The sequence below is a fragment of the Miniopterus natalensis genome, chromosome 8 (genome assembly GCF_054644295.1).
Source record: "Miniopterus natalensis isolate mMinNat1 chromosome 8, mMinNat1.hap1, whole genome shotgun sequence".
Taxonomy (NCBI): Eukaryota; Metazoa; Chordata; class Mammalia; order Chiroptera; family Miniopteridae; genus Miniopterus; species Miniopterus natalensis.
Window position 1 is genome coordinate 55,950,368 of NC_142088.1, and position 22,977 is coordinate 55,973,344.

The window sequence follows — 22,977 nt, forward strand, 5'->3', positions numbered from 1 at the left end:
TTTGCCATCTGCATATCCTCTTCAATGAAATGCCTATTGATGTCTCTTGACTGTTTTCTATTTGGAGTTTTAAAAATCATTGAGTTTTGAGAGTTCTTTCTGTAGTCTAGATATTATTCTTTGGTCTGATATGTGGTTTGCAAATATTTTGTCTCAGTATGTAGCCTGTATTTTTATCATTTTAACAAGTCTTTTGTAGAGAAAATATTTTTAATTTTTATACAGTTCAATTTATCAATTTTTTTCTTTTATGGATTGCATTTCTGGTGTCAAGTCTGAAAATTCTTTGTCTGAAAGAGATCTTCCTATTTTTAAAAACAGTTTTATAGTTTTACATTTTAAGTTCATGATCTGTTTTGCATTTTTGTATTTTGTATTTTGTATTTTGTATAAGGTTTAGGTGGAGTTTCTTCCTCCCTCCCTCCCTCCCTCCCTCCCTCCCTCCCTCCCTCCCTCCCTCCCTCCCTCCCTCCCTCCCTCCCTCCCCTTCTTTGTTCCTTTTTTCTTTCCTATTATGTTCAGTTATTTCAGCATCATTATTGAAAAGGCTATCCTTTCTCCATTGAATTGCTTTTGCACTTTTGTCAAAAATCAATTGGGCATATTTATATGGGTCATTCTGTTTGTCTATTCTGTTTCATTGATCTACGTGTCTTTCCCTCCACCAGTACCAACTGTCTGGATCATTGCAGCTAGATAGAAAGCTTTAGTATTGCGTAATGTGACTCCTCTCATTTTATTTACCTTTTTCAAAATTGTTTTAGCAATTCTAATTTTCTGTGGTCTTTTCATAGGAATTTTAGAATAAGTTATCTATGTCTATAAGAAACTTTGCTGAGATTTTGATAGACATTCTGCTAAATCTATAGATCAATTTGGGATTAATTAATACCTTTGCTATGTTTAGTGTTCCAGTGTATGAATATGATACATATCTCTACTTAGATTTTCTTGGATTTTCAAAATCAGCATTCTATAATTTTCAGCATTCAGATCCTATGCATGTTTTGTTAGGTCAAGTGTTTTTTAGGCCTCAAATTAACATCCACTCAGACTAAAACAACACAATATCCCATTAAGTTGGGCATAATATTTTAATAATTGTCAAAATAAGTTGTCATGTAGACCCTGACAAGGTGTTTTCCCTTCATTAGTGAGAAAGTAGCTGTTTGTTTGTTCTTGTTAAACAATTTTTACCCCTTATCACAGTATATTTAACTATACTTCGAAACAAAACATCCCAGTTCTGCTGCTTACTAACTCTATAATCTTCAATAAGTTGACTAATTTGTGCTTCAAATTCTTCATCAGAAAAATGGGAACAGTAAAATTATCTGCTTCTTAGGGTTTGTGAGGATTAATTAATATGTGTGCAGTACTTAGCATAATGTCGATGCTCAGAAAAGTTATTTATTGTATATTATTATTACTCTTACAATAATTCAAACTTTACTGCAAAACAAGCAAATACATAAATAACAAAAATAAACCCAAATCAAAGACAAAGGAAAGCGGCGAAAACAAACCAAATTATGTCCCACTCACTGGACGAGTTGACATCATGATGGCCTGATGCCTGAGATTATTGCTGCTGCTATAAATTAGCAAAACCAAAGTTTCCTGAGAGGAAAATTTAATGTGATATGAGCTAACCGCATGTGCAAAGATGATTGCATGTGGCTCAGGAGGTGAAGGAAATCGAAATTGGTTCCTGTTACTGGGAGGAGAGGCCTTAGAAGCCAAAGGCAGGAGTAGTGTATGAAATGCCTCCTAAGTGTGAATTCTCATAACCTGAATGGGCACAGCTTGGATTATAACTATGTTTATAGTTCACTTGGTACTTATACAATTGATTTTGGGCTTAAAATATTCCCCTCCTCTATCATTTTTACTTTGGAGTTATGCTTCTCCAATACAATCGTTAGCTCCCTTGGCCGCAGTTGCTTATAAAGTGTCGAATTCTAAGAACTTTGGGAGCTTTGCTGCCTTGCCGATGCTGAGGTGCCTATGAATGAATGCCTTCTCTTTCGGCTAAGCCCCGGTGAGGCACCAGGTGATCTTTCTCCTCTCAACAGCACAGTCAGGACTTCCCCAACCCTCCAACCCGGATTTATTTTTATTAAGTCCTCATTGTCAAACTGACATAGCATTTACCCAGCATGAACAATGTCTTTCTGAGAGTCTCCTACATACTTTTTATCCATCAATTTATCATCTCGTTAATACTCGGGAAAGATAAACACCCAATTCTCCACGGTCTGGTATCTCTCCTTAACATTCATTATAGCAAACCGCCCCTGGTTCTGCCAGAAAGGCTTAAATTGATTCCTGCCTGTATGTCCCAGCTGGGGCTCCTGGCTTCGTGTCAGTCCCCAGGCCTACAGATGAGCTGGATATATTTTGAATGCAGCTGTAGACCTTTTTAAGGAGCATAAGCCAAAATGAGTTTATAATCCCTGGAATGCATGCTCTATGTAGGCTTTTCATTTGTTTTTGGAGAAATCCCAGAGCTGGCATTTTCAGATAGAGTTTCACTGGCCTCAACCCTATTGGACCCAGGAGGGGATTTTTGTTTCTTTGTTCATCTGCTGGACTCTCTTTTGCCTTTGTAACATTTTGGTTATATTTCTGCCTATTACAGAATGAGAGGAAGGTACATATTCTTGGGGGAAAGTCTTTAGAATAGGTATTCCCCACTTGTACTAGTATAAGTTTGTTAAAATAGAAGATGCGATGTAAAATGTATCTATGTGGATACATGCTGCACTTAGATGGAGCAGGAGGTTTCACTAGGATGGATGGTTGAGTTTTAGTGGAGGGAGCATGAGACATAAAATTATTAAAAAGGGATCTATTTTAGTTGGTTAACACAGAATATTGGTCAGTCCGTCCTTATGTTTGTTTTTACAACATTTACTATATATTTAGCGTATCTATCAAGTAAATACTTTAAATCTCATTAGCTTGTTAAAGCTCTAAAAACATACTTTCAAAATAGTGCAAAGATCTGGAAAATATAATTGACTTAGAGTCAAGCAATAACAGTCTCTAGGTGATAAAAATTAATGATTCGATCATGAAATGGCTTCATCTTACTTTGAGAGGCATACAAATTCTCCCTATATGGAATTCTAAACTTACAGAATTAGTTAAATGAGAAATAACTCATTTTACATAACCTGGATTGTGGCTTCCAAGAAGCTACAACCTGTTTCATCTCTTCCTCTTTTCTCCCTCACAAATAACAACAGCAACAAAAAATGAGGGAAGTAAGACTGCTTTTGACATGTTAAAGTTTAAAACCAGAACCTCATGGATTAGAGCAGATTCAGGCAATGTGAAGGAAAAGAGGTAGAACCATCTCAAGGCTGGTGAGACGGCTGTGACCTGGGGGTGGAAAGTCCTGCGTCAGAGGGGGTCTGGCTGGTCATGGAAAGTGTGGGAGGAAAATGCGGGCAGGTGTGGGCAGGGCCTGTCCGACTTCCTAGAGGGGAGAGGGCTCTTGGTTAGCGCGCTCAAGCATTATGTTCTTTTGTGGTTTTGTGGGTTTTTTTGGCAAGGATAACTCAATATTAGGTGAATAACCCTTAATCATTCCTTCTTGAGAATCTTTTTTTTTTTTTTTAAGATACCTGTGTCCCTTAATTCTAATTTCTTAACTTCCTAGCAACCTTCAGATATCTTGGTGTCCCATACAAGCCACTTGTTAACAGGGAATGACCGCGCTGACTATGATCACTCAGTCTCTTTGAGAGTTATGTTTCTCCCTGTAAGTCAATGACTTGACATTCTATTCATAATTTGATTTTCCTCATTAATTCGGTAGATACATATTCATCACCTGCTATGTGCATAGCTTGCTTAGTGGGAAGGAAAGCGGTGCTCTGGAGATGTGGACTATTCAGCCTACTTAAGGAGCAGAGCTTCCCATCGTGAGTTAATTAATGGGCATTGTGCTGTGCTCGTGTATGTGTCTGTGTGTGTTCCAGTATCTATGTGTTTGATTAATCATGTGAGTCCTTTCTTGTGAGATAGAGTCCCTCTTGATGGGACAGCAACCTCTGGTTTCTGAGCCTGTAAGTTGATTCACTCCCATGCACCTTCCATTCTGAATTACCTAACAGCCAGCCAGAGGGCTTTGCCTTTATGTGCTGCTTGTAGCATCATATTTGTACTTCGTTCTTGTATAAAACTTATTAGGAGCCCTGGACCAGCAAAGCCATCCTTCTCTGATACCCGAGAGGGCTCAGCTGCCCTAGGACTAGGATGGCTGAAGAAGTCTTTCTCCTTTATTCAGCAGCCCTGGTCCATAGCACCAGACATAGCACTAGGGGAGGGTTCTCTTATTTGAGTAAAAGATTCAAGTAAACCACAGGGAGACCTCCTGAGCAAGGAGCAAGTGGCAGACCGCAGAACAGAAGCCCTTGCAGTCTTTCCTTAGGCCACATTTACCTTAATAATAAAGGCTTGTTCTTTTGTCATAAGAGGCAGTCTTTATCTCTTCCCCCTAAAAAAAGAGTCAGGTTTCTCAACAATAGCTCTTGATGGAAGTGTTAAAAGTCGCCCCTGGGTGTTCCCTATTCTCTACAAATGTGTTAGTGGAGTGAATGCTTGGTTTAACTTTGCCGTAACCTTGCTGTGTGATTCAGATGACGCTGAGCCTCGGTTTTCTCATTTTTGATGAGAGCATTGGGATAGATAACTGATTCTAAAATTATTCTTCGCAGCATAATTCTTTCTGTAACAAATCTTATACAGAATTCCAGTACATAAAACAGATAAACACAGGGCTGTTCCTGTTGCAGCAGGGATAGAGGGGCTCTGAGCCCTGCTGGCTTGCTCACCCCCCTTCTCATCCAACTTACATGACAGCCCCCAAATTTCCTCCCTAGAGAAGATTCAGTCCAATTTGAAAATCACTGTACTGGATGGTCTCTGAAGTACCTTTCACACAGGAATATCTAAAAGTCTACTTACAGTATTGCTCCTTTTTAATTCTCAGGTATCATTTCTGTCTGCCATCCATCCATCCATCCATCCATCCATCCATCCATCCATCCATCCATCCATCCATCCATCCATCATCCATATGTATGTATGTATATATGTATGTATCTGTGTATCATCTATGTATCTATCTGTATCTGATTAAGAAAACAGCTCTGGGATCAGAATGTCTGGGCTTGTGTTCTAATTCTGTCACTTAAATGGCTGTGTGACCTACAACAAGCTGATTAACCTCTCTGTGACTCAGTCCTCACCTGTGGAAAAGAAGGCAGATAATAGGGCTGGTCAGTGGTGCTGGTGAAGCAGAGGTTGGGAGCAGCTTCTCTTAAAGCTGCTGACCATGGCAACAGATTGAGAGCCTGTCTAAAGTCAGGAATGCAAACTGCACATTTACATAACATGTGTGCTAGCTTTTACCCTCACCCGACATTGCAGAGCTATGAGCCTCTTAAAAACCCAAACGGATATTTTTCCTAAGTACTCAGGAAGCTTGGTCCAATGAGCTCATGAATGTCAGCACGTATCTGCTCTTCTATTTCCTGGCCCAGACTCCTTCCTTGGATTCTAGGCAGTCACCTGGGCACTGCGGCACCTTCTGCTGGGCACTGCTGAGGCAGTGGGCACAGCCAGAGTGTGGCACTGAGGCCGCCATTATCTGCCCTTTCTGTCGAGCATCACTCACCTTGGTGCACTGGAGCCCATGAGGCAGGAAAGCAGTGCAATGGTCTTGGTTGAAGCACCCAATACCTCTCTCCTCACCTCTCACATCTTCCTTCAGAGAACCAGGCCCCCAAATGGCCACATTGCCATGGGTCCTGAGACCAGCACAAGAACCCACGTGCATAAATCTGGAGCCCCCTTCCCGCCACCTCAACATCTTTTAACCCCTAAATACAGGCAGATGTCATTTTGAGGAGTAGCATAGGAGAGGGAGGAATCTGAAAGACAGTATTTACATAAAAGCAATTGCTTAAATGGAAAGAATCAGATCTGCCCTAAATTGGTAAACTTCAGATTCATGCTCCTGCTTTTTCCTTTACACCATAATCACCCCATTGGGTGTCAAAGTCCTCTTCTTCTGTTCCAGGGATTTATAAGTTTTCATGCTGTTGAGCAGTGAGTTGTTCACACAAGAAATTTTAGAAAGTGGGTGTAACTGGAAATTCTGTTTAGGGCACTGAGGTGTTTTGCTTTTTTTAACCATATACACATACTGAGAAGAGCTGACTTTGCGGCAGTAGATGGTTCTCTCCAGATTGCTGCCAAAGGGACAGTTTGGCTCTGAGTCAGCTTCCCACATAGAGATTGTAGGTTTAGTTTTATAGAAAATATTTTCAAGAAAATGAGTTGTGGGTGCCATAAGAAGTACTGGAGCCACAACTATTCTTTTGAAACTTACACAAAAGGGATCCATTAGATGTTTATATGTAGGGTTTGTAAAGTCATTGTTCTGCCTATTCCTTTCTACCATATACTTGAGGAGAACTGAAAATAAAAGCCCAGAGCCTGTATTCCTCTCCATTTTCTGATTGTGGCCAGGCATCATTGTTTCTAAAGTCCTTTGGGACAGCACTTGGGTGACCTTTTATTTCCCTTCCCCTCTTCATTCCCTGTGTCTAGTCTGCTATTAATCTTCTCAGTTATCCCTCTGCAACTCTTCCTATCTCCACTTTCCACACTTCCCACTTTACATCGTGGCTGTGGCTTCTTAGGTTCTTCACTGACTCTATGTGATGCTTCTGAACCATCTGACGTATTTTTGAGAATTTAACACCCCATTTCATTGTCCCACTCTTAGTTAAAGTGACCTTCCCCAACCTCCTTTCTTGTTCCCGCATTCAGGATTCCACTTGACAACCAACCATGAGTTGAACAGATTTTTTAAAAAAAATTATTGAATCCAAAATTTATTTATTTTATTTTATTATTATTTTTTGTTGAATCCAGAATTTTAAAACACATATTTTTTATTGATTTTTAGAGAAAGAAGAAGGGAGAGAGAGAGAGAGAGAGAAACATCGATGTGAGAGCAGAACATTGATTGGCTGCTTCCTGCATGTCCCCAACCGGAGATTGAGCCTGAAACCTATGCATGTGCCCTGACCAGAAATTGAACCAGCAACATTTAGGTGCATGGGACGACACCCAACCAACTGAGCCACACCAGCCGGCGCTGAACAGATTTTAAGTGCAGCACATACCATCAGACCAATGGCCCCTGAAACTTGAAAGGCTATCAGTTTCCCTAAAAAGCCCATAGTAAGCCCCCCTATGCCTTTCATTCATTTTCTTGTATTATTTGTGCCATTAGATTTGAGGCCAAGTCCACAGCTCACATATGGATGGCCCTTGGCCGCTGTACCAGTACCACAACCATCATCAGCATGGTCTATTCACTGCCCATGCCATGAGCAGACTGCCTTTGTGATCCTTCGCTTTGCAGCACCTATCCTGTTCTCTCTACCACCTCACACCAACTCATATTTCTCCCTGCCCATGAAGCCTTCCTTATGTGACCACTGCAGGTTTCATTGATCTCTCTCTTCTATCTGAATTTTTACAAATGGCAAGTTGAATGACACAGATTAATTACAACGGGACTTCCATGCCTCATTCCTTATTAAAGATATTCTGACTTCCCTATTCATCCTGTTTTGCCTGAAAGACTATCAGAGGATAGTCATTGTCTCTTTTCTGTTTGCTTGTTTCATGGGTAGATACATCCATTCCCCCAGATATCAATCCTAGTCATTCTACCAGAGACTGGACTGTAGCTCTTACTTTGTATTCTCAGTTTTTCCTCTGCATGAGGGTGGATGCTCTATAAATATTTACTAATTGACTAATATTTACTGATTAACAGGAAATCATATGGAACACATAATCAATTCCAGAATACTAAGATAAAGTATGGTAACTGTTATCCTGGAGGCCACAACACATGTTTCAGGACAGAGTGAAGAATATCTTCAAATAATAATAATTACAACTAGATATTTATAGAGTGCTAATTAAGCACAAATTGCCCAGCGCTCTACTAGATTTTTTTTTCCTATAATGTAGGTATTATTATTATCCCCCTTTTACAGAAGCAGAGCTATTAATTGTAGAATCAGAATTTGAACCAATGAAATCTGAATCTATACTTAGCTACCACATTAATGCTTTCAGATCGTTGGGCCTCCATGGCTCATAACAATCAGAAACAGCACTCAGAAAAGGCTCCGAGAAGTCTGCACAAGGTTTTGCTGATAGATTTGGCAATGACGTAGTCAAATGCCAATTTTTACACATTGCACTTGTGAAAAAGACTGTGAGCATCACTCCTTTTAACTACTAATAAGCACTTTAGGACATAGACACAGTGTGTTGTAGCAATCACAACAGCAGTGGCGACTTCCAAATATAAGGACTGTATAAGATACAAATTTGATGATGAATATGCTTTTAGAAGACCTTGTTTCTGTTTATATTAGTTAATGAATGAGACACAAGTTTTCTAAGGATTTCATTAGTTTTTCTGTAAAGGGTCAGATAGTAAATATTTTAGGCTTTAGAGACCTCAGGATCTCTGACAATTACTCAACTTGGACATTGCAGCACAAAAATAGCCATGAGCCCTATGTAAAAGAATGAGCTTGGCTGTGTCCCAATATTACCTTATGAACAAAAATAGCCAGTGGCCTGGGTTTGGTCTGTGACCCTCAGTGTCATGACTTTTGGTTTAGATAAGTAATTTCTGTCCTGTCAGGTTCCCATGGGGATTGTACAGCGTTGAATGAATCCGCATCGTTCAAATTATTCCCTCAGAACTTTTGTTAAGAACCACTGAATAATGAAACTTTTAAATTTCTCTGTCAGGCTTTCATTATTTTTCCCATCTCTGGATTTTAAAATTTTTTTCTCAAATATTAAATTAATTAAGGGCCCTAAAAGCAACAGCAAACTCTATGCTTTGCACATTGCTTTATAAGCATTGACTTTTGAAGATGTGGGGAAGGCACATGTACTCACTTTTAGTTTCTTGTGCTTTAGAGGCTCCGGATTTGTTTCCTCCTTTTGGAGGGAGATAGTGTAGTGGAGGGGGAAAAATAAAGAGAAAGGGAGTAAGGGAAGTCAGAAAAAGAGGAGAGGAGGAAATTGATGAAGAAGCAGGGGAGTCTGGACTATAAAGAAAAGCATTTGTGGCATTCTAACACTCAGGCTACTGTAATATAGAGCAAATTAGGAGATATCTGCCATAGGTAACCCATAAGAATGACAGCCTGTCTAATAAAGACACACACACACACACACACACACACACACACACAGTTTTTGCACTAAGTAGGTGTTACCTAGAACAACAGAACTGACCACCATTATATGTTTTACAAAATCCACAGAACTTCAAAAATTCTGCAGTTTTAGAAGTATGTAAAGAAATTTTATTTGATTTTCTATTTGCATTAAGTGACTTTTTTTCTTCAAGTGGAAGCAACATCCCTCTTGACTATAGAACAGTTGCTATAAACAGTGGTGAGTCCTTATTTGATCTTTCCGTTTACTGACATGAGTATGAGAGACGCATGTCCAGGAATTTGATCAAGCTTGAGGAAAAGGGCCCCTTTCCAAGTGTTGGCCAGGACTTGGTGTAGTCGGAAGACTGTAATTAAGGGCACCTGGCTCAGGGGTGTGAAAAGATTTTGCTTTCTTAGCACTTGGACTCTGGGCATGGAATGAGTCCCTGGGAAATCACATACCCTGAGAATAAAGTCAACATACGTTATAGTTCATGGAAATACTTATTTTCCTTAATATGGATTGAGATTGCAGTTTTCTGAAAATTCTTTGATAACACTTGTTGAAAAATCGCTGTGTTGATGCAGTGTTTCTCTGTTGGAGAAATAGGAAGAATGAGAGTGTTACCCGGGCCTGTGGGAGGACAGACCTAGAGCATGGAGCTCCTTTATTCCACCCACCATTCCCCGTGGTTATTCCTGGGACATGCAGATTTGGGACTCTTATGGCTTGATCCTAAAGTAAAATAAACTCTGTGGTCAGGCAGTGGGTTTCTCCTGAAAGGGTAGGTGCAGGTTTCTGATTTAAAGGTTTGAAGAAAGAGCCTATCTTAGGAGAAAACAGAAAAGGAAAGACAGAAGACTAATATGGACGTGTCTCCTTGGCAGTCATCTGAGAGGGGTTTAACTGATGTGTTTTGTTTTTTACTTTTCCCATGAACTCTGGAAATAACAACATTTAAATGAAAGTTTTAAAGTTGTTTTCTTACATTGGACTTGATTTTAATTGCTTCCAACTTGTTTGTAAAGTGACTTTCCCCTGAATCTTGTAATGTGGGTGGTGCTTGAAATGAAGAGATGCGATGTTGTTAAAAGGATCCCTCCATGGGAGACTGCAGAGCAGTGCGAATGGAATGTGACAACCAGGGAGGTGGGGTGTGGGAGTCCTTGGTGGAGCTGAGGCCCATGCGTGTGTAGGGGAACCCATGGAGGGAAGCAGCTGCCAACTGAATGGCACAGGAGCTGATGCAAGATCCCAAGACAATTTTCTCAATATAAAAGATATTGCTCTCAAAATCAGACTCAGCCGCAAGTTTCAGTGCTGATTCATTTGGCTCCTATGTCTTACTCCTACAGATTGCCTGAAATAAAATATTTGAAGAACTCTGGTACCATGAGAAACTATCAGATGCATCTGGCTATAAACGCACAAATCTTATTTCCTTGCATTAAATTTCTCAATATTTGCTAAAAACATTCACTTAAGCAGTTTGTCCTTTCATACCTAATGTGGCAATGTAGTTCCTCAGACAGATTTAGATTACTCCTGCTGTTGGTTGCTTAAAACAGAACGGCAGGCCCTAGCTGGCTTGGCTCAGTGGTTAGAACGTTGGCCCCCGGACTGAAAGGTCCAAGGTTCGATTCCAGCCAAGGCCACATACCTTGGTTGCAGGCTCAATCCCGGCCCTGGTCAGGGCGCGTGGGAGGCAACACATCCATGTGTCTCTCTCACATCAATGTTTCTCTCTCTCTCCCCCTTCCACTCTCTCTGAAAAGCGGTGTAAAAAAATATCCTCGGGTGAGGATTGAAAAAACAACAAAAACAGAATGGCAGGTAATGACAATTTACATATTGGGTTTTCTCCTTTGTACTCAGGTGGGCATGTCAATGACACTGTCGCTATTACCCTTCTAATTCTTCCACATTTCTCCCTGGCATCATTTTCTGCCCGACTTAAAGGAAAAGGAGACCTTCTTTGGATGCTTTGTTTGGATGTGAGGAATCGGAGTGGGAATGAGCAGATGGAGGTGGTGCCAATGGAGTTAGATTAAATACCTTAATTAATACTGAGCAGGCAGCATGGGCTTTAAAATCAAATAGACACTCTATGGGATACTAGGCAAGTTATTCTCTTTAAGCCTCAATTTTTATCAGTAAAGACGGGATAATAATTGAACCTTCTTATTAGGATTGCTGTAAAAAATTATATGAAAAATGCATAAAAACATTTAGAACAATGCCTGGGTCATGGTAAGCACTCATTAAGTGCTTTTTATTCAATAGATATTTCTTGGATTAATATACAAATACTAAAGCTGATCAACATAAGCAATTTGAAAGATCCTATCACCATTTCCAAGGGGAATAATTTGAATTCTGATTTCTTGTTTCTGATGCTGGATAGGAGAAGTGATAGCCTCTCCTTTGCTCCCGATTAGCATCAATATGAGAGGATTTTATGTAAATGAGACATTTGCATTCATAGTGACTGGAGGAGTGGGTTCTAAATCATGCGGACTGTTTGGCATCTCATTTTCTTGTTTCTTAGTGTTGCACTAATGCCTGAATCCAATGCACCTGGGTCTTCATGTCTGACTGAGCTGAAGTCATTAAACAAATATGTGATCTGTCCCCTTTTAAATTAATGACATATGCTTCCACTCTTTACCTTTTGGACAAATAATAAAAATTTCCAATGCAGCTATGGGATATTCGCAACTTAAGAGAAATCTCACTATTTAAACATTCACCTTTCCAAATTGCCAGTTTACTAGTATCAAGGACAAATGGAAAAAGTTGATGATGCTGGTTCTGGCATAAGCTTTTCATATCAGCATCATCATGGGATTAAATATGATTAAATGATTTATTAATTTCATTAATATGTTGGGATATTTTCCTGGCCAGAAACGTTTTCTCCTCTCTTCTTTTGTTAATAATAATAATAGTAACAGTAATAATATTAATAATAATAATAACACTAGCAACTATATTTATGGACTTGCTCTAAATCCTTTATGCATTTTAACTAAATTTAATCTCAGTGCCCTTTAATATGGCAGATACTACTTAATCTCACTTTTACAAGTGCGGCATTTAAGGCTGGCAATGCTAAGCAGTGTACTCAAGGCCACACAGCTACTGACTGGCAGAGCTGGGATCTGAAGCCAGGTAGTTTGTTCCAGAGTTCATACTCTTAAAAATTATACTATGCCTCCTCTTCATTTAATTCAATCTCAAACTTGTTTAAAGTCTCAGCTCATTGTCACTTCCTCTTGACCTGTCTTCCCTGCCCAAACAGTGTACCTCCCCTTCCCCAATTCCTAGAGCATTATTTCATTTACATCATTCGGTTGTCATTTAGGGAACTCTCCTTATCATTGTTAATTAACTGTTTCATGTCTGTCCCCGGATATTTGGACTCCCTGTATCACATGTCATTATCTTCCTTACAGCAGGTGATGATGGGTGGAAAATGCTCGCTTTGACAATCTCTCCACACAGGAAAAGTGCCACAGGACTTTACCAACTATAAACTGATGAATAGGAGGGTCAAGGGATAAATTCTTTTCACCTATTTGCAGGTATATGAGGCAGAAAACGAGTCCAAACTGGGAAGAAAACTAAACATTTAGGTTCTTGGATTCAGTTCTTTGTTGCCTGTATGTGGATGATCATCTTGAGTCCATATGTTTCAAGAGTTATTTTACTCAGGCCAACATTTTACTACAGAGCTTTACTTATTAACATTAACAAGAATCAAGGGACGAGACCCTCCTGCCTCAGATGGAAAGTTTACACCTACTAAGAGAGTCCAGAGCAAGGCAATTAGCACTTATGTTTTTGAATTGAATGAATGGAAACCATCTGAGAATTAGAAAGCATGCCAAAATGGCCAGCACCATGGAAATCAAGTTTTCAGAAATGGCTAACTGGATGCTGTGACTGCATAATCATTTTCAGAAACATTCCACAGCCAGAATTTCTTAAAGCCCAGATCACATTGGTTTCTACCCATAATGCGTGATATCTAACCGTGTTTTCTATAGCCAGTTGTATTCCCCCTGTCGGAGATGTATTTCAAAATGGGAGAAATATTCTCTTGTTGGCAGCTAAGAGCAGGTAAAACTAGATAGGACTCAACTCACAAACTGGAATTGGAGCACCCAGTATTTGGTGGGATCACTTTCCCAGTGGGACAAAGAAATCCCCTTTGTAAATTACACAATTTACGGTCATCAGGCAAGAATCAGTATTTGCACAAGTTAATAATGAGGGAAGTTAGAGGATGCCTGATAGAATTCTATTATTACACTTTAATTCCCCCCCAATCATAGACGAGAATTATGGCTGCAATGCCATGCTAACCTGACATCATTACACTCAGATTAGCTTGAAAATGCTTATAGGTAGAAGAAAGCAACAAAGGAGAGGCTTCTTTGTTAATATCTATCTGGAAAGCTGGTGTAATAAAGCAGCACCATTGCTGGCTGGATCCGAAAGTAGGGAGGAGGAGCTTTTCTTTGGATAAATCCAAAAGAGCCATTGATCTTCAGTGCTATGTTGCTTTATGTTGCATTTTCATTCATTCATAGTTGCTTCTGCTAATAAAGGTCCTCTGGTGGCAGTAATTCTTTTCAGCAGAGTGAAGTCGTTTAGCAGTGAAATCCTTGGTGTATTCACTAACATGAAGTGCGATCTGTCCTTGCACCTGGTACACATTCAGCTTTACAGAGAATCACATTGCTATTCATGCCTTTTGTTTAGTCACACAAGGGAAATAGAACAAAAAGTGTAGATTTTCACCTTGGCTTTTATGAGGTACATTATGGCCTATACACCTCCTTAGAATGAACCTGGCAGCCCTAGTTCTCAGGCAACAATGATTTGCAACTGCACATGAGGAAAAGGAACATTAATTGCTAGTAATTAGTAGTTCACAGAGATTTTTTTTTTTTCACTTTGAATCAATCAATCCCTGGAGAAGAAATGAGGAATAGAAAAGCAAGGTTTTCATTTTAGAATTCAAGCACTTCAAGTTTAATGTCATACCAATGACTAATTTTAGTTTTATTTTGGAGCTCATAAAGCCTTATATCACCCTCTCTCTTTTTAAAATTTAGTATTATTTTATCAAAGTTCTACCTGTACATGTTTAAAAAGTCAAATCTTTTGCAAAGCCTATAAAACAGCAATCTCCTGCTCCACCCCTTTCCTCTTTGATGCCTAGTCTCCAGAGGCAACCAAGCAGTTCCTTTTGCTATTTACTGCTGTATTTCTAAATAACTAGTTTGCAATATTATTTCTTGATTTTTTTTTCAGCTTTAGGTCTTATTTACTATGGAAGTTAAAGATTTAGTACTCTTAAAACCACCTCCCACAACCTCAACATACATTCTCCTCTACATCCTTTCTTATTGTTTTATTTTATTTTTATTTTTAAAATTTAAACCATTTAAAAAATTACAGTTGACATACAATGTTATATTAGTTTCAGGTGTACACCCCAGTGATTAGACATTATATAATTTACTAAGTGATCATCCTGATAAATCTGGTACCCATCTAAAACCACATATACATAGTTATTAGAATATTATTAACTATATTCCCTATGCTGTACTTTATATACCCATAACTATTCTATAACAACCAATTTGTATTTTTTAATCTCCTCACTTTTTTCACCCATCCCCCAGCCACCCTTCCATCTGGCACCTATCAAAATGTTCTCTGTATCTATGAGTCTGTTTCTGTTCTGCTTGTTTGTTTATTTATTTAGATTCAATTGTTGATAGATATATATCTATTGCCATTTTATTGTTGACATTTTTTATTCTTTTTCTTTTTCTTCTTCTTCTTAAAGAAGACCCTTTAATATTTCACATAATACTGGTTTGGTGGTGATGGACTCCTTTAGCTTTTTCTTGTCTGGGAAGCTCTTTATCTGTCCTTCGATTCCAATGATAACTTTGCTGGGTAGAATAACCTTGGTTGTAGGTTCTTGTTTTTTATCACTTCGAATATTTCTTGCCAATCCCTTCAGGCCTGCAAAGTTTCTGCTGAGAAATAAGCTGACAGTGTTATGGGAGCTCCTTGTAGGTAACTAATTGCTTTTCTCTTGCTGTTTTTAAGATTCTTTCTTTGTCTCTAACCTGTGTCTTTAATCCTGTGTCTTGGTGTGGGCCTCTTTGGGTTCATCTTGTTTGGGACTCACTGTGCTTTCTGAACTTGTATGTCTATTTCCTTTACCACCTTAGGAAAGTTTTTCTGTCATTATTTTTTAAATAGGTTTTCAATTTCTCGCTCTTTCTTCTTTTGGCACCCCCATGATGGAGTGCTGGTATACTTGAAGTTGTCCCAGAAGCTCCTTACACTATCTTCATTTTTTTGGATTGTTTTTTCTTTTTGCTGCTCTGATTGGGTGTTTTTTGCTTCCTTATATTCCAAATTTTTTATTTGATTCTCACCTTCAACTACTCTACCATTAATTCCTTGTAATTTTTCTTCATTACAGTTAGTTTATCCTTCATTTCTGACTGGTTCTTTTTTTTATGGTTTTTATGTGCTCTTTTATGCTGTTGAAATTCTACTCTTTTATGCTGTTGGCAGCCTCACTGTGTTTGTCTCTATGTATTAGCTGCTATGTCTCCTGGGGCTGGTAGAGTGGCCTTATGTAGTAGGTGTTTTGTAGAATCCAGTGGCACAGCCTCCCTGATCACCCAAGCTGGATACTTCAGGTGCACTCCCGCTATATGCTGTGTATGCCCTCCTGTTATAGCTGAGCCTTGATTGCTGTTGTCACATTAATGGGAGGGATTTACCCCTAGGATGATCAAGCTGCAAAGACTGGCTGCAATCACTGACCACCTTGGAGGATTAACTGTGCAGGGGCCCCACTCCACAGAGCAGGACTTACTTCAGTGGGGCTCTGGTGCCCACAGAGTCTGCCCCTTGAATGTGTTGCTTGTGAAAGTGGTTGGGTGCTGCTTCGACATGGTTTGAAGCTGTCCACCAGATATGCTGTCTCTGGGGCCTCCTGGGAGGTTCAGGCCAAGGTCAGCCATGGCCTGTGTTCTGCCAGGGGATGCCTGGCATGTGCTACAAAGCGATCTGCAGATGGCTGCTACTTGTGCTGGGCTTGGAGGTAAGCAGGCAGGGCCAAGCTGTGAACCAAGGCTGGCTGCTGCTAGTGCTGGGCCTGGGGCCACTTAGTAAGGGGTTCAGGGCATGCTGAGGCCAGATGCTGTTTGTTCGAGAGATTTTAAGAAAGTCTGAAGCATGAGCCAAGACAGGCCATTCATATGGAAAATCCACTGGAAACAGCTTGGGTGGGCTTGCATATTGAGTGGGGCAGAGTCTCAGGGAATCTCCAGGGCAAGACAACCGTGTTAGTTAAGTTGATGGAGACTTAGGTATGGTGCCTGCCTGCTGGCTTTGTGTGTGTATGGATGTCTCAGAAAAGGAACAATGGCCTCTGCCAGCACTTTTGTCTGGCAGAAAACTGCCCCTCCAGTTCTGGCCCTGATGCCAGACAATTCAGTTCCTCTCCATATGTCACTGGTGCCCCAGCACAGGAGCTCAGAGTGAGTGAGTTTGAGTAAGTCTGCGCATGGACCTTTCAAGGGGAACTGCCTGGGACTCTGGCCTCTGCCTCACTCAGCCAAAATCTCCGATGGTTTTTACAGCAAGGAGTTATGAGGACCTCTCTTCCTGGCACTAAAACCCTGGGCTGTGGGCCAAGTGTGAGGCTGGGACCCCTCACTCCTCAGCAAGGAACTCTGTAGCTGATGTATTCCTCCCGATTTTTATCTTCCATCCCTCCTGATTTTTTATTTTTTATTTTTGTTAATCCTCACCCAAGGATACTTTTCCCATTGATTTTTAGAGAGAGTGGAACAGAGGGAAGGAGTGAGAGAGGGAGAGAGAGAAGAAACATTGATGTGAGAGAGACACATAGATTGGTTGCCTTCTGCATGTGCCCTGACTGGGCTGGGGATTGAACCTGCAACCCAGGTGCATGCCTGTGACCCTTCAGTGCACAGGCCGATGCTCTCTCCACTGAGTCACATTGGCCAGAGCTTTCCCTCCTGATTTTCATTTACCTCATATAGGTGTGGGACCAGCCTGTTCCACGTCTCTACCACTCTTACTAGTTTTGATGTGGCATCTTCTTTAAATCCCTAGTTGTAAGGCTTCCATCTAGCTAGATTTCAGGCAGTTCTGAATGATGGCTGCTGTAGTTTAGTTGTAATTTTGATGTGAGTACCACATTTACCTATGCCGCCCTCTTGACTGGAAGAGCCTTGTTTTATTTTTCTATGATATCAGTATTCACTGATTACACTTTTGGTACTATAGCTGTGATTTATGGCAAGGTATGATTACATTTCCTATTTTTTTACAAATTTAGGTTTTTCTAGAGTTAATTGATGTTTTCTCTCTTCTCTTCCATTAGCTTTCCTTTGGTTTCTGTGTACTTAAACAAAATAATCACCATTTATTCTCAAACTGTCTGCTAGAAGTGTAAACCTCCTCTTAAATACAACCAGTGCATTTGAAAATATTAGGTTATTTATCTATGATCTATTTGGGGGGAAGTGGAGGGGTGGAAGCACATCCTTCCGGGGGCTTTCTCTTCTGTTCTAATCTGAACTGGTTACTTACAAGGCCCAATGCACAGCTGCCATCCTGCAATTCCCTTTCACTGCCTCAGGGAAGGTTCTTTTTGCCTGGCTTCTGTCATGGATTCCCTGTGTCCTGGATCCCATGTCTTCCTCCTTCTTGGTTTTCTCCCATATTTTGGTTGAGAACATCATTCATTGATCAAAAAAAAAAGGGGGGATAGGAAGTAAAGATTTTGGGAACTTTCATGTCTGATCATGATTTTGTTTTGTTCTCACATATGATGTCTTATTTGGTCAGGTATAGATATCTAAGGTGGAAGTCATATTTGTGCAACATTTTTGAAAGCACTGGCCCTGATTTTTGGGCTTCCAGTGATGCTATTGAGAAATCTGATGCCATATTGATTCTTGGTCCTTTGAATTTGGACTTTTAGTTTTTTTCTTTGTAGAACTTATTGAAGTTTTTCTTTCCCCTGGTGATCAGAAAATTTTTAATAATGTGCTTTATAGTGAGTTTTCTTTCATTTCTTTTGTTACTACTTTTAACTTGGAAGCTCTTGCCTTTCAATTTGAGGAAATTTTCTTGAAAAAAATTTAAAGAATAGTAATTTCCTCCCTTCTGTTATATCCTTTTAACTTTTTTTCTGAAACTCTTATTCTGAGGTTGAGCCTCCTGGATTGATCTTAATCTTCTCTTTCTTCTATTTCATCTATTTTTTCTTTCATTCTACCTTTTGAGACATTTACTTAATTTTATGATCATATCTTTTTATTGAAATTTTAATTTCTGCTATTGTCATTTTAATTTCTAAAAACGATTTATATTTTGTTTTTCTGAATGTTCATTTTGCTTTCTTTTCTTATTTCATGTATACAATGTCTTTTATTATCTAAGTATATTAATTAACTTTATTCTCTCCCAGTATGTTATTTAGTGTTTTCTTCTCCCTGCTTTGTCTCTGTTTCTTTTAATACAGCTTTGTTTGTATGTTTATTACTTTGGTCTCTGTGTTTCACATCAAGAACCTTCCTCTAGTGTCTAGTGACACTGGGTTGTCCATTTACATTAAAAAAAAAAAAATATGTCTTTGATTTTAAAGAGAAGAAGGGAGAGAGAGAAACATCAATGAAAAGAATGTCATAGATTGGCTGCTTCCTGCACACCCCCGACTGGGGATCAAGCCTGCATGTGCCCTGACTGGGAATTGAACTGCGATCTCCTGGATCATAAGTTGATCCTCAACTGCTGAGCCACACCGATGGGGCTGTCCATTCACTTTTATCACTTACTTGATAATGTTAGTATGATGTCTGTGTCATAAAGAAAAATAAAACAGTTTAAAAAAAAATAGAGATCAGGGTGATACTATTTTAGATAATATTATCAGAATAAACCTTTTGAGGAGTGACTTTGGGATCTGAACAAGCCAAAGATGGACCCATTGCATATCTAGCAAGGCAAATGGAAACAGGAAAAAAAGTCGGTCATCTAGGTGACTGGTAAACACTGTTGCATGATACTTGGATATTTCAAGTTAGAAAAATCTTTATTCGACTTGTTTTATTTGGTAATCCAGATCCCTGCCCATCTTGGATGATGTTCTTTAAAAATGGGTGTGGTAGGCCAGATATATTGAGATTATAGATACTGTTTCAATTTGGCACCCATTTATTGTATCTAAATCCAGTGATGTCTATGATAGACTTTTTATTTTAATAATCGAAGCTCAGGTTCTTGCTGTATCATCTAAATGAAGATATTTAATAGACTCAATAAGAATTACCTTCAGAGTCACTTTAAAAATACATGATTTTAGAGAAAGAGAGGAATAAAGAGAGAGGAAGAGAAACATCAGTTTGCTATTCCATTTATTGATGCATTCATTGGTTGATTCTCGTGTATGCCCTGACCGGGGATCAAACCTTGATATATCTGGATGACTCTAACCAATTTAACTACCCAGCCAGGGCTCTTCAGAGTCACTTTTAGAAAAACACTGGCTCTAGAGAGTAAAGAATGGACTAATTTCCTGAATTTCTGTAACCCTTCAGTGGCAGACAATGAAGTGAAATTACAGACTGTCACACCCTCTTCTCTAGCCTGCTCATGGAAATGCCTAGTCTTTGATCCAGCTACTACAAGGATCCTCATGTGATGGAGAGAATTAGTTCCTTTCCCAGGGTTTTGAAGAGTGATTCTGCTCACTGAGCTGTGTCTGGAAGATATTTGTCTTTTTTTCTGAAGTAAGAAGAGGAGGGTAAGACAGAGAGCCTTCCCAGCACATCTCCTGCTGGCTGTGGGCTCTGGCAATATCTGACATCCCCTGCGTTTGTATTTAGCTTTCTCTTTCTCTTTGAAGCCTAGCTATTTGCACTCCAAAGAAGTCGGGATCCTCAAGACTATCTAGGGTGAATGTCGTATTAAACCCAATGTTTTCTTTGCTATTCAAAAGCTCTGTCTTTGAGAGAATATTTGCCAATAAGTAAACTGTCTAGGAGAACTTGTAATGATAACCTGAAATATCACCAACACTGTATTTAAATTGCACTGCTTATAAAATGTGTTTGTTTGGCTAGGGTTAAAATAATTTAATACATCAAGGTGATACTTTGAAGTGAAACATATTACAAGCCTTTGTTTTATTTTTTTAAAGCAATGCAAATGTTTTGGTGGCTCCATAATTAATTTTAGAGATATGCACTTAATTGATACTCAGCAAAAGGGCATGAACAAAATACAAGCATATTCAATACATTAACTAAACTAATTAATTACTCAAACATGAAAACCTTGAAAAATTTCTTTCAAAAATAACTTAATGACATCTATATTTTTACCTCTATAAGGGTAGAATTTAATTAATAAAGTATGCATTCATCAATTATGATATACACATGGCTCAAGTTCTAAGTAAAGGAAAGAAAATACATAATATACTAACCAAAAACTAAGTCCTGTAACTGCTTATATTCTTTTTCCTGTGAGTTCTATCCTGTTCCACAGGTCCCAGAAATATTAATCAAAAGTATGCTGTGTATTTTGGGCCATTTTCAGTAATGTAATATATTTTATATGTAAAATCCATATGTAAACTATTAGCAGGCAGAACATAAATACAGAGTTTTATATCATTTGATGATGTGGCTCAAATTTGTACTAAATTTCAGTGTACGTTTGTAAAGTTAACTGGTCACCTAGGGCTTAGACTCTATATTGACCTAATTACTTGGTGTAGAACCTTATAGAAGGAGCTGGGAACTTTACTTGCATAATTATTCCCTGGAATGCTAGAGAACCTTTCCCAAAAGAAATTCCGAGCATTGTATGTAATATATTATGCACTCTTCATGCATACTTACTTTGGTATGACAAAGTCCCTCTTTTGTCCTAAAGAATATTCTTTGTTCATTTGCGTGTGTGATAATCTGGAATTCAGTTTCACGATCTCATGTATAGGAGGCTCCCCCACTCCCCAATCAGGATCTTTGTGTTGTTGCTGATAACCTGTGGAAATCCCGCCTATGAGTGTGTGTGTGTGTGAGTGTGTGTGTGTGTGTGTGTGTGTATGTGTGTGTCCACTGCAAAGCCAAGCAGTATGTTTCTGGGGCAACTGCCATGCTTTCCCTGAGACTCTCCTATGTGCTTAGGTTTTCCCAGATCAAGCACACACGTGATTACAACAGAGGGAGCACGCAAACACACAAAGTTGTGACTTTGCTGTTGCTTTACAGGGCCCAGAGTGAGGGCCTATGGACCCTCTGCTCCAAGGTGCGGGTGCTCACGTGCATGGGGATGTTCTCTCTGACCCCTCCTTCTCTTTCCTTTTTCCCTTTAACTTCGAAGCAGCCACTCATTTCCCTTAGACAAGTGCCCTGAGGCCTTCACTGGGAAACTTCAGTGTTTTCACCAGAGGAAGAAATAACCCCCTCAGCCGATACCTTTGAGGCTCCGAGGCCTCCGTGGCTCATCAGGAGGCGCTGGGCTCAGATACAGGGGCTGAAGATGAATGTGAGTGCCAGTCCCTGTCCTGTCTACCTGATGGGGAGAGCAATGAACAGTTCTCTCCCTTGTTTACCCAAGAAGCAAGCACACTATACTATACTAAGAAGAGAATTATTGTTTCTCTTATTACACATGAAAAAAATGCTATTTCTCATGTCACAAACTTTCACCGTGCCCCCTATAAAATAAACACCCCCTACACTCCTGTGTAAGTGAGCAATTTGTTTGTCATGCTCCTGGATTATTTCTCATACCTGTGGATTATTTCTCCCGTTACAATGCAAGCTTTATGAGCACAGGGGAGTTTGTTTTGTTCACTTTTCTATCCCAATCTCTGTGCTCAATATATATTTGTTGAATAAATTATTATAAGGATTACACACTACCCACTAATGGCTTCCGTTTTTTCTCTCTCCATATACAAGTGATATGTGTGGAAAGAAAATGTCAACTTGAGTTAATTTCTATTTTATTATAAAATTTATCCAAAATCTGAAAGGGGAGTTTGCAATGTACCTCCTTTCTCCCCAACATGGGCACCAATCAGGGATGACTAAGGTGAAGAAACTGAAGAGCGAGGGATACACAGAACTTACTTTACCAATGGGCAGCTGGTCACTTTGTCACGCTGGACCAAGGACCCGAGGCTTGGACCTGCTTCCAACTGATCTGGTTTAAACAGATCACACTCTGCATCCAGGATTCTACCGACATTTGATGAGTAGACATAAGGTTGCCTCTTCAAGTTTACAAATACATCTAAAAATACGTACCAGTAATAAACAGACATTACACCTGTAACTTTTTTTCCAAGTTAAAGCTTACAATACACCCAATGAGGTTAAGCATCTGATTTTTTAAAACAAGAATGTTCAGTAAACAAGGAACAAAGCAGATACCAGCAGCCCTGGCTTATAGAAACTTAAACAAGGACCAGTCGTACTTTGTAGTAAGTGGCTTTCATACTGGGTGTCGATTGTGTTGTGCTGGGGGCAAGTCAAGGAAATATGAAAATGACACAAGTAATGACGCAAATGAAGGCAGGAGTCATTCTGGTGA